Genomic DNA, 17,358 nt, shown 5'->3' with positions numbered 1-17,358 from the left:
CCAATGGGCATAACAGGATCATACGGGCCTAAGCCCTACACGACCTCGGCAGCATTGGGAAGCTAGCGCATGACCTTGTCGCGGTAGAGGTAGAATCCCTCCTCCCAGGAGTGTGAAGCGAAGTCATCCATTTCATACCGGTACTCCTGTGAGTAAGGCTGCAACTTGGGCCGGGTTGGCCAGAACCCAACCCTAACGTAACCTGAAAAAGTTGGTTTGGGTTGGATCGGGTTACTGTTTGGGTTAGGGTTACAGTTGAAATTCATGAACCCAACTTTACTTCGGGTTGGGTTAGGGTTGACCCCTTTGCCAACCCTACCCAACCCGAATCCAACTCTATAGTACATGTCATATATAAATATATGTTATATGTAATATATAACATACATTGATTTATTTAAATGCATGATATTTATATAGCCCCAACTACATAGTATCATGTATTTCTTTTAAGATAATCACTTCACTTAATCCTAATCAGAAAGACTAAAACCTTAATAACATTATTTTATGTTGTTTGAAAATTTTATTCTTCATCTACTTTATGTTGTTTGCTGCCCAAGAAAGATATTTCGCAAGTCATAACTCATAATAAACTATTGTCATTTCTAAAACTTTTTTTTCTGAATTTTGTACTAAAAGAACAAAAAAGTAACGTCAACAAATAAATACTATTGAAACATAGGATTAATATATGTAGTGAAAGTTGAGTTAAGATCTAAAATCGAAAAATTCTATGAGGTTTTAAAGGATGGGAAGAAGGTTGGGTTGGGCCTAATCTGAGCCCAGCCCAACTTGAAAATGACTTCGGGTTAGGTTGGGTTGGGTTAGAGTTGAAGGAATTTAATTAGGGTTAGGGCTAGGGTTGGGTTGGTTGGGTTGAAGGTTGCGTTGGGTTAAGGTTTGGGTTGGGGTTTAGAACTTAGGGTTGGAATAGGGTTGGCCTCGACCTGAATGAACCTAACCCGACTTGCAGCCCTACCTGGGAGGCCTTGAACCTGGCAACTGCCTCCTCTCCTCCCTAGGCCACCCTCTCATCAACTTCCATCTTCAACGCCTCTGACGCCCCCTTCAGGCTAGAGATGTGGTCCTTCATCTTGCGGATAGTTTCACTCTGCTCCTCAATGTCGTGCTTCAACTCGTTGTTCTCGGCCTCAAGCTCAGCTAACCGAAACCTCGCGGCCTCGATCTCGACTGACTGAGCCCTCGAGTGTTCCTCCTTGGCCAGCCCCGTCTCATAGAGGTACCACACCTTTCGAAGGTGCTCGACCACTACGATTGTCGAGCAAGCACTTTGCATGGAAAGAACAGTCACACAACAAAAGTAACCGATCAAACCAAGAGACCAGGAGCAAGAAGACTTATAGTCGTGGCCTGGCGCAAGAGTGCGCTCTCTAGAGTGCCACTTGAAGACTAGCTGAGCTCATGCCGGATGGCCGATGTCAGCAAGCCCTGAAGCAACTGCTCTAGGATGCCCTATATCTCAAGCCCACCCCTGGGCCGAACCTCCCACTGCAACACCTAGATGTCAGGACGGCAACCCTCCAATACATTGTCTCGTAGTGAAGGAGAGTGGGTGGCCTGAGTACCCTCCTCTTGGTCAACCACGACAACATCCTCGTCAAACTGCCTCGTTGAACTGCCGCCCTCCAGTACATTGTTCCGTAGACCTCGACTGCACCTCATCTTAGGGCTAAGCCCCTAGGTCCGGCCTGACTATGCCCTATCTGCCGCGACCCCCATACGGCGGGAGATCTCTACGCGACTAGCCATTTAAGCACTTGCACAAGACAAATAGCTGGTTAGTACAAATCAAAAGGCTCAAAAAAGAGGAAAGATTGGTAAAATAAACACGATGCACAGACCGGCTACCTCACTCATCAGCCCGGCACTGATTAACTTCAAAAAGGACGTGTATTCCATCACATCGACCTCCTCAGTCATCCTTATCAACACCCTTTATTCTTCAGTAAGCTGGGCAGGGGTGGGTGCCTTCACCTTTGTCCTCAGCTCCTGAAGCTCGGCCAGTAGAGGCGAGCCTCCAGGGTTGCACACGAAGAAGAATTTCCCCTTCTAGTGCTTCACTGAAGACGGGGCCCCAACCAATACCTTGATGTGATGTCGAGCCGAGAAATAATAGTACCCTTGCTGGTGATGCTTCAGTTGAAGAAAATAGGTAACCATCTCTAGAGTGATATCAATGTCGTGGATAAAGCAGTAGGAGAGGAGACCGACTAGAAACTGAAAGGAGTTCAGCATCAACTGGGCAGGTAGTACACGGTACCACCTGAACATCTCGATAAGTCCCTCGCATAGTTGGAACCTCAACTCTGCTATCAAGCTGTGCTCTTACACATAGAGCCCACCCAGATGAGTATCTATAGGTTTCTCACCACCCCCTGGGGGTACATCCCTAGGCGTCAAACAGCATGGAGTAGTCCTAAATTGAATACTAGCCCGCGGTGGAAGGTCAGCCATCGGCCTCCCTAGCCGACGACCCCACCTCAGCCTCCTCATCCTTGGCTACCCATTCAGCAACCTTCTCAGGATCAAATGCCTCAAACTCGTCAATCGCCGCCCTTGTGAGTATTAACCGCAGTAGCCTCGACAAGAGGCCCGACTTGGACGTACTACGAGAGGAATAGGAAGAGGAAGTGGAAGAAGAGGAAGTTAAAGAAGAGGAATAACTAGAGAAGTCATTGGATGAGGAAAACATCTTATCGAACTCTTCAAAGACCACGGAACTGAAGCAACACCGAGCCGAAGACTACCTCTCACTGAGCTCTACAAGCACTTCTTGCACAAATGACAATGTAGAAACGCTATTCTCCCCCTTTTATAGAGCACCTGGCTATCCAGATCAACGATGCAAATCAAATTGCACCCTTTGATAGCTTGGGAAGGCAAAATGATGCCACCACCCTTCGCACACGTATGGTATCGGGAAATGAAAAGGTGCTCCCGCCAACCCGTCGTGGAAATGGTACAAACATCGAGCTGGCTAGTTTGCCCAGAAAACCAGTTCAACCCCGATTCGGTCAGCCTAGATAGCGCACTCAACCAAACATCAAATTCAATTTCCTCATCCAAGAACCGAAGAGCTCTTCCATGCCACACCACGGCCGAGCAGTACACTCCTCGACTTCAGAACTGGAGGAGTGGTGTCTGGGTTATGGTTGACATGGCTTCAGGCGCCATGCGTCACCTTCGTAGCCACCTTATCACTTCGGCCACGTCGACATCACATCATTAAATCAGCATGACACAGATAAGAGGGTCTTATGGATAAGGACAGCTCTGCCGGGGATTAGGTCTTATCCCGAAGACCTCAGCAGACAACCTCATCCTGACAACCACGAGAGCCTCATCCGAATAGGACATGGATCTTCATCTATAAAAGGTAACCCACAGTCGAGGTAAGGGATTTGACTATACCGTTACTCTGCTCAGACCATCACAGCTCTCTCGACTACTCGGCCTGACCACCCACCATTCTCGACTGACTTGAGGGTCAGAGTACCTACCCGGGGAATAAGTCCTCGGGCCTCTGACTCTTTTCTTGGATTCAGATCTTGGAGCACGACTTCGTCCTTCCACCTCAGCATCATCCAGTTGATAGGACTATTTGACTGCGACCTCAGTTCAAGAAACACCTTGAATTGAACAACATAGCAAATAATAATAAATCCCAAAAATAAATCCAGCATCTATCTCGCCACTTTGGACAATCATAATAGCTAAGGAGTTGCAATATTTGCTTTCATTTATTCGGGTGTGATGGGGTCATACCCCCATCCCAGTCCTCGGCCAAGTCCACAATGGACACTAGTGTGGTTGAAGAGTTGACTACAACCTCTTCTGACTCCACAACGGCACATGGTGGAAACTTCAGACCTAGGGGGATCACGTGGCAAACGATGAGTCACTCATGGCCTCCCATGAAGGGGAGAGAAAAACTGCTCCAAGACCTTGGCTGAAGGTTATCTGCCTATCTTAGCACATGCCATACGTCTCAAAAAGTGAGGAGCACAACTCTTTGTGAGTATTTAAGGGCACAATGAACCCATGAGGTATGCTCTTTCTTCATAGTGTCGTAGGTAGAGTTTAAGAGTTTAAGAGTTTGAGTCTGAATAGGTTTGGTCTCTATCTTAGTCTATAAATAGGATGTAATTATCACATTCTTCAATGCAATTATTTTCTAGCCTTCATGAATTTTAAATAGGATGTAATTATCACATTCTTAGTCTATAAATAGGTTTGGTCTCTATCTTAGTCTATAAATAGGTTTGGTCTCTATCTTAGTCTATAATTATTTTCTAGTCTGAATAGGTTTGGTCTCTATCTTAGTCTATAAATAGGATGTAATTATCACATTCTTCAATGCAATTATCTTAGTCTATAAACTCTACCTACATAGTGTCGTAGGTAGAGTTTAAGAGTTTGAGTCTGAATAGGTTTGGTCTCTATCTTAGTCTATAACAGGATGTAATTATCACATTCTTCAATGCAATTATTTTCTAGCCTTCCTGAATTTTAACTTGGTACCAAAGCCAAAGGTATGAACATAGAGGTCTCCCACCGTGCTTCTTGTGTTTCCGGCAAATGGCTGGAATCTTATCCACCCTCCGGGTCTACTATCTCCATTTAGTATTAAAATTTTCCATCTAGTCACCCATTTAGAAATTTAAGTTTTTCTTTCGCAACTAAGTGTTTTATTACAGGTTTTCCCATCTTGCCTGCACCAATCACCAGCATCCGTGCAGTTGAAGACAAGGAGTCAGGAAGCTTCCTGAGGGCAAGCTCCACAATAGTAGAACTAAAAGAAACTGCTCTAGATGCTACGTTAGTCTCAGTTCGAACATGCGACCAGGCAGAATTTTCAAATATTGGCCATGTCTACTATGCTAGGTACTTGTTTCTACATTCGCAAACACCATCTTAGACGAGAACAAGCTGAAACTCGTCGTGTTATGGACCATGGCATGAGCAGTCGTTTTAGTGAAAGCAATGCCAAGCCTCACATTCACAATAGTTTTAGAAGATAATTGTACTTCAAGTACTTGTGCCATATGCCTTGAAGACTACACTATGGACGAGAAACTCAGAGTGCTACCATGTCGTCATAAGTTCCATGCATTAGTCGGGGATTTAGGGTCTCCCCTGTTCCGATTCACTGAGCCTGTACCCATTGAGAGTGCCACAAACTTTCTTATCGGCCAGTTGATGTTTGGCGCTCGGATGCTGGTTGGGAAACGGCCAACCACATCTGTGACACCGGAAGACATGGTTCTCATTTTCGTTTTCAGGAGGATGAGTCTGCTTATGGGCTTCCTCGTCCATTTGGTGACAGAGAACTAAACTACAGAAAAGATTGAAAGAACACCCAACAGCAATCTCGTATGGAAGATGAAGCAAAAGACCCTGAAAGCTTCAAAAACTAGAGCTCGACCACAGAGAATAACAAAACGAACAACAAAGGCTGCAAAGCTCAACCAATCGTAGCTTCTCTCTCCGCTCTACTTTACTTCTAAAGTCTCGTCAGACGTCAGTCTCCTTTCCTGACTTGTTCAATGCCCTCTATGTTGATGCTTGGCTTACCATGTGGAGAACGTTTTGCCCAGTTTGCAAGAGAGATGCTAGGACAAGCTCCAGTGATCCTCCAGCTTCTAAGTACACTCCATTGCTTCCATCAAAGTCAGCTTCTATTGCATCCTCTTCTGGATTGTCATCTGTGAAATCGTCATTCACAGTGTCATCAGCCATACGAATAGCTCCACCATCTATCTCTCGTACTCATACCCTCTCCACCACTCCTTGCCTACAATAGTCTTTGAGATCTTAGCTACTAGTGTTCCTAGTATTGAAGTGTGTTCTTGTTTAAAAAAAAAAAACCCGATCCAGATCAGTCTTATCAGATCAAGCTTAGTTTGGCCCATAGTGGTCCTTCTTTGGTTTAGCCTTTGAAGGCTTTTTGCTGACCTATGAAAGGTCTTTATTGGTCATTGTTGGTCCTTTTCAGATTGGCCTGTTGTGGCCCATTTCGTATTGGCTCAAGAAGCCAGTCCATTGTGGCATTCTTAATTGACCCACTAAAAGTGAGGTCTTTTCACGGCCTATTTAGGCCTATTTTCAGTTTGGCCCATGGTTGGCCCATTGACAATTTTCACCATCAACCCATGGAGGTTCTCTCTTGCGGAAGCAATATCATGCTATCAGCACGGCCATGTCATCGTTAGTTTGCCACATTATTATCACAGCAGATTTGGAGATTTGCACACATCATCATATGTTCTCATCATGCCGGTCATCATTTTCCATCATCATCAACATTTTACTAGGCTTGTTATCATCTTCATAATAGGACACTATCAAGATCATCATCATCTACAGTGCTATCATCATATTGCGGCCATTTGTGATCAAGCACATAAAGATTTATAATCCCCATGTGTTTGAGGGGCATGTTAGGGAATTAAAATAAGGATTGGTGTATGGATTAAGATAGATTAAGATGGACTATATAGAGTCCTAGATAGAGTTTAAGAGCATGAGTTTAAATTGGTTTGGTCTCTGTTTTACTCTATAAATAGGATGTAATTATCACATTCATCAATGCAATTATTTTCTATCCTTCTTGAACTAGAACTATCCTAAACAGTTCAGCCTAATCGACCTCTTCATTGCCTCACTGACTTGATCATCGAAGTGCTCCTCCCAGGAAACCACTTTAAGGTCTCTAATTGCTTCTTTGCAAGTTGTTATATACCCATCACTTTGTCCTAATCACTTCGTCTAGTATATGTTGTTGGATGATGCTCCTCTATAGCACTTTCAACTCAACTCATCTAATTTAATGGAGCCTTTATCTATAGCTTGCCACCTTAACTCATTCTTTTCCTCCTTAGAAAATCCTAGCTGCCCCCAGCTATGCAATCTCCACCATCCATTCTAGGGCATTCTTATTGTAGTTTTCAATACCTAGGGCACCACCTAACTACTAATCCTCACCATTCAGCCCCTCACCTCCAAATCTCAGCCACTCCCTCCATCTTATATCCCAACCATTCAATCTAGGGCACCACCTATTCTTTTAATCTTAACCCTTCAACCCTATATGTTCTAATCTACACCCTCCATTTTTGGGTGCCCAAATCTCAGCCCTACATAATATTGGGCACCCTCTCCTTTTATTTTCAGCCATAGGATCACCTCAAAAACATCCTAACCATCCATTAGAAACCCTAGGGCATCCCTAACTTTGCTAAATCCCAGTTGACTCCCCCCATCTTTCTCCCTATTTCCAGTTGTTTCCACCCTTGTTTATAAAAAGGGTCCTAGGGGCCCTGTAGAAGGGGTTGGTCAATTCACCCAAGTAAGAAGGAAGACTGATCTTGAGAAGTTCATGGGTAGAGGAAGACGAGGACACCTAGGCAAGAGGAGGGGTTCCTACTTGCAGTTCGTCAACACCACTATTGCTACCTCTGGATTTGAATCCCAACCATTTCTTCTTTAATTTTAGAATTACTTATGTTCTTTAATTTCCAGTTTAATTTTTCCTTCCTGCAAATTTATTTTTATTAGATTCAATTTGTGTTTTATCTCTTTTCTGCATATCTAAAATTCGGCCAGGTAAGATGGAAGGCCTAGCTCGAGAAGTTCGAGGGTCGAAGGAGAGATTCGGAGACTGCTACCTCTGATCGGATTCTCAAACATTTTTATTTTGTTCCTTTTATTTATTTATTTCTGTTATTTATTTTTTGCACTTGTTATTCTTAGTACTGTTCGAATTTGGTTTTAATGAATTCCATTTTTCTTTTTAATTAATTAATTTTTTATTTCTGCAACTCCCCTTTGTGTTCTCTCTCCCGGATCTAAGTATGTAATTATTTTTCCCTTGATTCCCTATGGATATGACCCGCTCTCATCATTTTACTGCATTAGTAGTTGTTTGAGAATTAGAATAAAATTATAAATGTTTAAATTGGTGCTCTAAAGTGTTTAACAACGTGCTTCTAGACACACCAAGTTTTTGGCACCATTGCCGGGGAAGCACGGAGAAAATTTTTTCTTTACTTTTTATGAATTTGCTTCATTATTTTTTCTTTTTTGTTATATTACTTGATCGGTTATCTCAGTTTAGTTATTGTTTCTCATTGATTTTGCAGCACGAAATAGCGAAAGGTGGGGTACGAGAGCATTGTGGGACTACGGGACGGAAGAGAAGAGAAGAGAAACTGGATTCCATTTCAGGTGTACTCATTCCATTTTATTTTTAATTTTCTTATTTTTATTTTCAAACACTTTTTTTTGATAAAATAGTTATTTTTGAATTTTTAATTAAAATTCTTGTTTCTAGATCTATTCTTCTTTCTTTATTTTAATTTCTTTTTCGATTTTTTTTTGTTTTATTAGGTTTGTGTTTTTCTTTTATTTTAGATTTAAATAAAAACAAAAAAAAATCATTGTTTTATTTTATTCTATTTCTTCTAGCATAATTTTCTTTTATTTTCTTTTATTTTATTTTTGGTTTAAATTTTTTATTCATTTTTTTCATTTATTTCAGATAAAAAAACAAAAAAAAATTCGTTTATTTTATTTTATTTATTTTTGCAACGTATTTTTCTTTCGTTAATTTTCTTTTCATATTAATTTTTAGATTTGTGGTTTTCTTTTATTAAAAAAAATAAAATTTTATAAATAAAAAAAATCAGCAAATTTTTTTTCTTTTCTTTATTTTATTTTCAGTTTAATTTTTTTAGATTTGTATTTTTTTCTTTTATTTTATCTATTTCTTCCATAATTTTCCTTTTAATTATTTTATTTTTAGATTAATTTATAGATTAGCAATTAGTTTGTTAGAATTTATTTTTGGTAGTTGTTGATTCTGTTTAGCACAATTAATTGTTGTTTTATTTTCTGTTTGCAATTATTATTTGTTGCTTTATTTAATTTCTTTTCTTTTAGTTGCTTAATTGAATAATTAAATGCTAAATAGGAAATTGTTGAAATTTTCGAATTTGAGTTTAAATTTCAAATCTGAATTTAAATTTAAATTTTAATTCGAATTTGAATTTAATTTGAATTTGAATTTCAAATTTTGAAATTTAAACTTTAAATTTTCGAATTTAAAAAATTGAAAATAAAAAATAGAAAAAGTTAAAATTAAAAAAAAATCAAATTTAAATTTTAGGGATTTAAATCTCAAAATCTGAATTTGAATTTAAACTCCCAAAAATTTAAACTTTTAATAAAAATATAAAAAAATTGAAAAAAGAAATTTGAATATTTCACTTCTATTTTCATTCCGTTATTTAGGGTTTGATATTCTAGAGCATGCATCATTTAGGTTTATTTATTTGCTGAAATTATTATTGTTAGTTGTGAATGTGTTAGGTGCTCTTTTTATTATTTTAATTGTTCCTTTTGCTTAGCTGTTTGCATCATTGTAGTTATTTGCATTTTGTTGTGTTTATTTTGTCTTTCCGTTAATTCATTTAAGGGCATCCAATCTAAATAAGATAAGGTGGGGAAGCCTCACATTTGGTTCAAAGGTGTGTTGAATTTTAGGAGAGCTTGAAATTATTTTCCATAACCAACGGTTGGTGTCTAAGAGGTTAAATGGCTTAGCCTAAGTGGGTTTTGTGGTTACTTAATTAGGTCATTGCGAGAGCAAGGGGAGCCTCCCACATCCCCACCTCTTACCTGGCAAACCAAAGAAAGTGGTGTAATTTCAAGTGATCCTAAAAGGGTTCACATTGGTTGAACCATTAGTTTAGGAAACCCTAGGTCAGCCCCTAGGTCATATGGTTGATTTGTTTGCCTTTAAAAAAGAAAGAAAGGAAAAAAAAGTTAAAAATTCCAACTTGAATTTAGAGTTTAGGAATTTAAATTTCAAATTTTGAATTTGAATTTAAATTTAAAAAATTTAAATTTTGAATTAAAAAATTAAAAAAAAAATCAAATTTGAGTTTAAATTTCAAAATTTAAATTTCAAAATCTAAATTTGAAATTAAGATTCAAAATTTAAATTTCAGATTTAAAAAAAAAAGGAAGAAAAAGGGGGTTAAAATAAAATGAATTTAATGGTCGAGGTTTGTGGAATGAGAAATTACTTCTAATCTGAGCCACAAATAGATTGGAGCCACGTGTTTCGACAACTGGACAAGATTAATGGTATGGCCCAAAGACTTGAAGAAGTCCTTGCACGTCGTCAATAAAGTGGTCCATACCCAAACTTGTCATCCTATCCATCATGTTCCATCTGTGCAAGCCAGGCCTATCATGTCAGTCATTGCCTTGCGGCGAGCCCATGTCGGCCAGTTATTCCAAAACAAGTACATGCAGCCAATAGATTTTTCCAATCCAATGCTAACCCATTCTCTAGTCCATATAACCCTGGGTGGGAAAATCAGCCCAACTTCAATTATAGGGCCTAAGTCCAAGAAGACCCCTTGCCAAATATGCACTCTCAGTGGTCTGAAGCACAGACTCATTGGGAGTGCAATGATTACACTAGGACTCAAACAGCTCAACCATGTCAAACCTATACACAATCCCAATACCAATACCACCCATCTAACTCAATGGCCCAAAATTCTCAGAAGACACAAGTACAGAGTTCATTCTAGTAGGTGTACCCTAATAACCAACCGGTTCAACCATATCAGGCTTACCCACAACCTCCTCAAACTCGTACTGTCGATGACCAATTCATGAAGCTTCAATAGCTGATCTTAAATCAGCAATAGTCCATCGATAGGTTAGAAAGACAAATAGGACAGCTAGCTGAAGCCAAGAAAAGGAGAGGTATAGGGCAATTACCAAGTCAACTGGTTGTGAGTCCTAGAAATCAGCCATCGGGTTTTCCTCCGCAACAAGTTCAACCACTTCCTAAGAACCCTCAACCTGAAAATACCAAGGCTATTACAACCTTAAGGAGTGGGATGATTTTAGAGAACCCGTGTAAGAAAAAGAAACTTAGTGAAAAGGAGCAGGAATACCTTAAGTTAGGGGGAGAAGAAGAAAGAAAGGAAACATTAGAAGAAGAACCCATAGTGAACCAACCTGTAGTTACCTTTCCAACTGCACTCATAATCGGGCCGGTGCAAAAGAAGAAAGAGACCCGCAACGAGGAGAGAAAGGAAGTCCATATTAACTTCCCTCTCCTCGACGCGATCCAACATATCCCGGCCTATGCCAAGTTCTTAAAAAAGTTGTGTATTCAAATAATGGAACCACAACCGGCCCCACAAAAAATGATGCTCTTGGCAAATGTTAGTGCAACTCTCCTAAATCAACTCCCTCGTAACATGAAAGACCTTAGTGCTCCTCTCATAAGCTGTGTCATCCCTAGAATCACCTTTGATTGGGCACTAGTGGATCATAGGGCCAGTATAAATCTGCTTCCATCCATTTATGATAGCTTCAGGATCAGCGAGTTAAAATCAACCCCAATAATTCTGCAATTCGCTGATTGTTCAGTCAACACTCCTTGAAATGTTATTGACAATGTCATGGTCAGGGTAGAGGGTTGTCACTTCCCATTGGACTTTATCCTAGACATGACACTAATCGAGGAATTGAACCACATCCCAATAATCTTAAGATGTCTGTTTTTAGCAATGATCGATACAAATTTCATCTATAAATCAAGATAAATTGACATTTCATTAGGGGAGCAGAAAGTCCAGTTAAACATTTTTAGTGCCTCTAAGTATCCAAACCTGGGGAAGATGAGTGCAAGGTGGATATAGTTGATGATCTTTTAGAGGCCCTGTCTACCCCGTGGTTAGGCCAATTTGAATCCTGTTCGTCGGAAGATGAAAGTGAGTTGGGGAGTATTGATGGGAATAGTGCGTGAATGTGTCTGACTGAAGACATTAAACTTAGCGCTGGTTGGGAGGCAACCCAACGTAGTTTTCAGTTGATTTTTGTCTATAGTGTTAGAATTGTTGTTTCTTTTCTTGATTCAAGACCAGGTAACATACCTTGAACCCCTCAAGAAAACCTGATTCATTGTTCCCTTTGGCCCAAATCTTCTTTGCATCAGTCTAGTCATGCTATTGGGGATAATAGCATTTAAGTTGTGAGGAGAGAGAGAAAAAAAATTTGAAAAAAAAATGTGAAAATAATCCTTTAAATATGTAGAACTAAAATTTCACTGAAATCTTTAAAATTTTCCATTAAAAAAGATTCCCAAACAGAGAAAGTTAAGGAAACTGATAAAAGAATATTGAATTCTATAGAAATTGGTAGCAAGTGATAGGAGTCAAAATGTGTCCTAGATGAATATTGTCAAAACCGTTTAAAATTTGGAAAATACTACCAAGTTTGCCCCTATCAAAATAAGAAGAGAAATATTGAGAAATTAGACAAAAAATTCTTCAAATTGTTAAGAGATAGTGGACTACCCTGAACAGTTCTACAAAAACAAAGGAATAAAAGTTCAATGGACACCCTAGACTTAGTAACCGGGTCTCTTCACCTAAGTCAAGTGTCGAAATTCACGTCAAACGGAAAAGGGAATGCCAAAGATACCTACCTAACACTTAATAATCGGGTCTCTTCACCTAAGGCAAGTGTCGAAATTCGTGTAAAATGGTGTAAGGTAACAAAAAATAAGTATGCATAGCAAATTCAGGGGTAGAAATCCGCTGTCAAAAAATTATAAGAAGAATACCTGTCTGATTTTAAATCAATCTTATTTTATCAAGATAGTTTGCAAATGAAAGGGTAAATAAGATTTTTAAGCCATGTTTTTGTAATTTTCAAAATAAGACAGCTTTACCCCTAAAGCCCAAGACCGATATATACAAAGTTTGATAATGCTGAAATCAGGATGCTTGATTAATTCTGTTATGGATGACCTTGTAATGGGAAAGATCTATATACTCAGTGTAAATTTAAGGCTGCATTGCTAAGGGACTAGCAATGGTTAAGTTGGGGGGTATGATAACCCTGCATTTTGATGCCTTAAGGGCATCAATTTAGGGGTATTTTCGGTCTTAGATTAGTCAAAGTGTAACATTTTCCCAGTTAAAATCAATTATGTGACCTTTGAGGGTCTCTATGTAAATTATGTAGAAAATTGAGAAGTTTTCTAGGCTGAAATGCAGTTTTTGGGAAATGGTGTGAAGACCAGATGAGAGAGGGGTTTTTTTTAAAGAACTGAGAACAGGAGGGCGACTCCTATCTGCTAAACCCAATTGGCACCCATCCTACTGTATTACCATGTTCCCCTCTCCTTAGCAAACCCTAGGGAACCTTTTTAACCCATTCTTTTCCTCCTTAGCAAATCCTAGCCACCCCTAGTTGTGTAATCTTCATCATTCACTTCTTCTAATCTCCACCATCCATTCTAGGGCATTCTTTTTGTAGTTTTTAAACCCTAGGGCACCACCTAACTACTAATCCTCACCATTCAACCCCTCACCTCTAAATCTCAGCCACTCCCTCCATCCTATATTCCAACCATTCAATCTAGGGCACCACCTATTCTTTTAATCTTAACCCTTCAACCCTAAATGTTCTAATCTACACCCTCCATTTCTAGGTGCCCAAATCTCAGCCCTACATAATATTGGGCGCCCTCTCATTTTATTTTCAGCCATAGGATCACCTCAAAATCATCCTAACCATCCATTAGAAACCCTAGGGCGTCCCTAACTTTGCTAAATCCTAGTTGTTGCCCTCTATCTTTCTCCCTATTTCCAATTGTGTCCACCCTTCTCTATAAAAAGGGTCGTAGGGGCCATGTAGAAGGGGTTGGTCAATTTACCCAGGTAAGGAGGAAGGCTGATCTTGAGAAGTTCAAGGGTAGAGGAAGAGGAGGACACCCAAGCAAGATGAGGGGTTCCTACTTGCAGTTCGCCAACACCACTACTGCCACCTCTACAAGAGGAGGGGTTCCTACTTGCAGTTCGCCAACGCCCAGGAAGAGGAGGACGCCTAGGCAACCATTTCTCTAGTTTAATTTTTCTTTCCTTCAATTTTATTTTTATTAGATTTAATTTGTGTTTTATTTCTTTTTTGCAAATCTGAAATTCGACCAGGTAAGACGGAAGGTCTAGTTCGAGAAGTTCGAGGGTCGAAGGAGAGATTCGGAGACTGCTACCTCTGATTGGATTCTCAGACATTTTTATTTCGTTCCTTTTATTAATTTGTTTTTGTTACTTATTTTTATGCACTTTTTATTCTCAGTACTGTTCGAATTTGGTTTTAATGATATCCATTTTTCTTTTTAATTAATTAATTTTATTTTTTTGCAACTCCCCTTTGTGTTCTCTCTCCCAGATATAAGTACGTAAGTATTTTTCCCTTGATTCCCTATGGATACGACCCATTCTCATCATTTTATTGCATTAGTAGTTGTTTAAGAATTGGAATAAAATTATAAATGTTCTGCCAGGCCCTCCGTCGAGTCCCCGAAAATGTTGAAAGGGACCGCCCGGCCGAGGAGGCCCACCCAAAATGGACACTCTTTCTTTATGGTTCATCCAACGCTCAAGGAAGTGGAGAAGGACTCATCCTCCTAACCCCAAATGATGTAGTCATTGAGTTTTCACAAAGGTTCAGCTTCCCGGTATCCAACAACGAAGCCGAGTATAGGCCCTCCTCGCTGGTTTGTAGCTTGTCAAGGACCTCGGCCCCGTACATGTTGAAGCTTCAGCAACTCACAACTGGTGGTGAACCAAGTGAACGACAAGTATGAGGCTAGAGAACAAATCTTGTCCAAGTACCTCGCCAAAGTTCAAGAACTAGCCCGCAAGTTGAGAACACAAGAGTCGACGCCCTTTCTAAGTTGGCAAGCACCTCAGATGCAACCCTTGGTTGCACTGTCCGCATGGTGAAGTTACCTCGATCCTCTATATAAGATGCCCAAGTACTTCCAGTAGAGGCCGAATCGTCATGGATGGACCCCATCATCAACTTCCTACTAACAAAATGACTATCCGACGATATGAATGAAGCCAAGCAAATCCGACGTCAGGCAGCCCACTACACCCTACTAGAAGGAAAGTTGTACCGAAGATCCTTCACCTTGCCCTACCTCCGAAGCCTCCGTTAGGAGAAGGGCGATTATGTGCTCTGGGGAATTCACGAAGGCATATGCGATAACCGCCTCTGTGGCGGAGCCCTAGCCCAAAAAACATAAAGGCAGAGGTATTTTTGGCTGACTCTTCACAAAGACACAGCCAAGTTGGTGCAGAATTGTGACCAATGCCAGATACATGCCAACCTTTGCCATCAGCCAGGCAAAACTCTCTCGGCTCACAGCAGCCCTTGGCCCTTCGCCAAGTAGGGAGTGGACCTCCTCGGCCCTTTCCCTTAGGCAACGGGGGGCGGAAAATACCTTGTCGTTGTCGTGGACTACTTCACCAAGTGGGTAGAAGTTGAGCCACTGGCTACCATCATAGCTCGAGCAATTCAGAGCTTCTTTTGGAAGAACATTATTTTCCGCCTTGGCCTCCACCACATGCTAGTCACCGACAACGGGAAGTAGTTTGACAACACTGCTCCTTCGACATCAAATAGTAGTACACCTCGGTAGGCTACCCCCAAACAAACGGCCTAGCTGAGGTCACCAACAGAACTATACTAGATGGACTGAAGAACAGACTCAACCGAGCTAAGGGCCTATGGGCTGATGAACTAAGCAATGTACTTTGGGCATACCGGACCACACCTCGGACGACCACAAGAGAAACCCCATTCGGCCTTACCTATGGTGAAGAATCCGTTACTCCAGCCGAGATCAGCCGGTCAATGCTCTGAATTGAAGCATACGGCGAAGCTAAGAATAGTGGAGCACTCAGAGCAAAGATAGACCTACTGGAAGAAGCCTGAGAGCAAGCACAACTAAGGGTGGCCGCCTATCAACAACGGGTGGCCCACTACTACAACTCGAGGATAAAAGAGAGGGACTACACGGAGGGAGACCTCGTCGTCAAGAAAGTCATGGTCCCCGAGCCAGGTGTGGGTAAACTCGGTCCTAACTAGGAAGGCCCCTACAGAATCAAGCAAGTTGTCGGCCCCGACACCTTTCATCTCGAGCACCTAGTTGAAATACCAGTCCCTTGGATATGGAACTTGGACAACCTCCAGATATACTACCAATAAATGTAAATTTTGATGAATGAAATGCAAAATTCCTCTTCGGCTCAGTGTTTAGCATGTGTTCACACTAAGTCCCTAGGACCCCTTGGCTTCGCGATTGGCCAAAGCGTGCAGCCTCTCATGAGGATCACATGCTCGTGCTGGACCATTGCCAGGGCACATAGCCAATAGTGAACACCCTAACTTAGCACCATGCCAAACTAAAATACATCAAGACGACTGAGGCATCGCACCCCTCGCCACCCGCCTCGACGGTGGATGGCCTCTTGGTCATATATATTTAGCGTGATCAAATAAATGACAACCTCAACCAACTTAGCGGTTCACCTCCGCCCGAGACCCCAACCTCTCTGGAGCGCCACCTCGGCCTCGCCAAAGTAACCACTTGGGAAAGAGACCAGCCAAGCGAGCTACATCTCAGCCTCAGCTTCCCTCTCATACTTCGGTAGATCGCCTCGGCCTGGCCTAGGTAAACTCTTGGGAGAAAAATGAGCTAGGCAAGTTGCACCTTGGTCACATACCTTTGCCTCGGCCTCGGCCCCCTCAATAATATAAAGCGAGTGTGTGCCTAAAATGAGCCAGTTTTTGAACTATGATCTCTTCATTGGGAGGGGAGAGACCTCTCAAAAAAAAAAAAAAGAGGAGAGACTAGGAGAGAACACATCGTACAAAAAATGCTTGTATTTTTCATTCCATTCACTGTAAGAATTTACAAAAAATTTATGACCTTGGAGGCTGAACACATTTACATCATAAAAAAAATAAAGAAATATGAAACGAAAATAGGAAGAACCCCTCTAGGTTTCACCACCAGCCAGGGGGAGGGTAGAGTCGTCAGCAGCCTGAGTCTCTTTGGGGGAGTTAGGAATCACCTTCAGACCCTCGATGTCAAAATTAGGCATCACCTATAGGAGAGCCTTCTTGGTGTCCTCGATGCCATCCAGGTATGATGTGGAGGTATACTATGCAAGGGCCTACTGGTACTCTAGCGACTTCTTGAAGGCCTCCACTGCCTCGACCGTCACCTTAGCCGCCCGCTTCTACATCTCAGCTACTGCCTCCGCAACCCTCTTCTCTGCCTCGGCCGCTCGCTTCTCTGCCTCAATAACCCACCCTTTGGCCTAGGTCACCCGCCGCTCAGCCTCTATGACGATGCTGTCAAGGCAGACCCTCTCTTCTTGCCCATGGGTGAGGTGGGTCCGCACTGCCTTCAGGTTGGCCTCTAGCTTCATTCGAAGCAGT

The 17,358-nt window shown here is 41.3% G+C and overlaps 1 long non-coding RNA gene across 1 annotated transcript; it reads left to right on the top strand.

Annotated features, from left to right (window-relative positions):
* The first annotated feature begins 4,490 nt into the window (after positions 1-4,490).
* On the top strand, positions 4,491-6,646 carry LOC148872184 (uncharacterized). The gene is made up of 2 exons (XR_016106643.1): positions 4,491-4,556; positions 4,722-6,646. It is a non-coding gene; the product is annotated as an uncharacterized LOC148872184 (long non-coding RNA).
* Positions 6,647-17,358: the final 10,712 nt, after the last annotated feature.

This window comes from Nelumbo lutea, chromosome 2, assembly GCF_056320005.1.
Source record: "Nelumbo lutea isolate HS-2025 chromosome 2, American lotus-T2T, whole genome shotgun sequence".
NCBI lineage: Eukaryota > Viridiplantae > Streptophyta > Magnoliopsida > Proteales > Nelumbonaceae > Nelumbo > Nelumbo lutea.
This window is presented reverse-complemented; position numbering and strand designations above follow the sequence as displayed.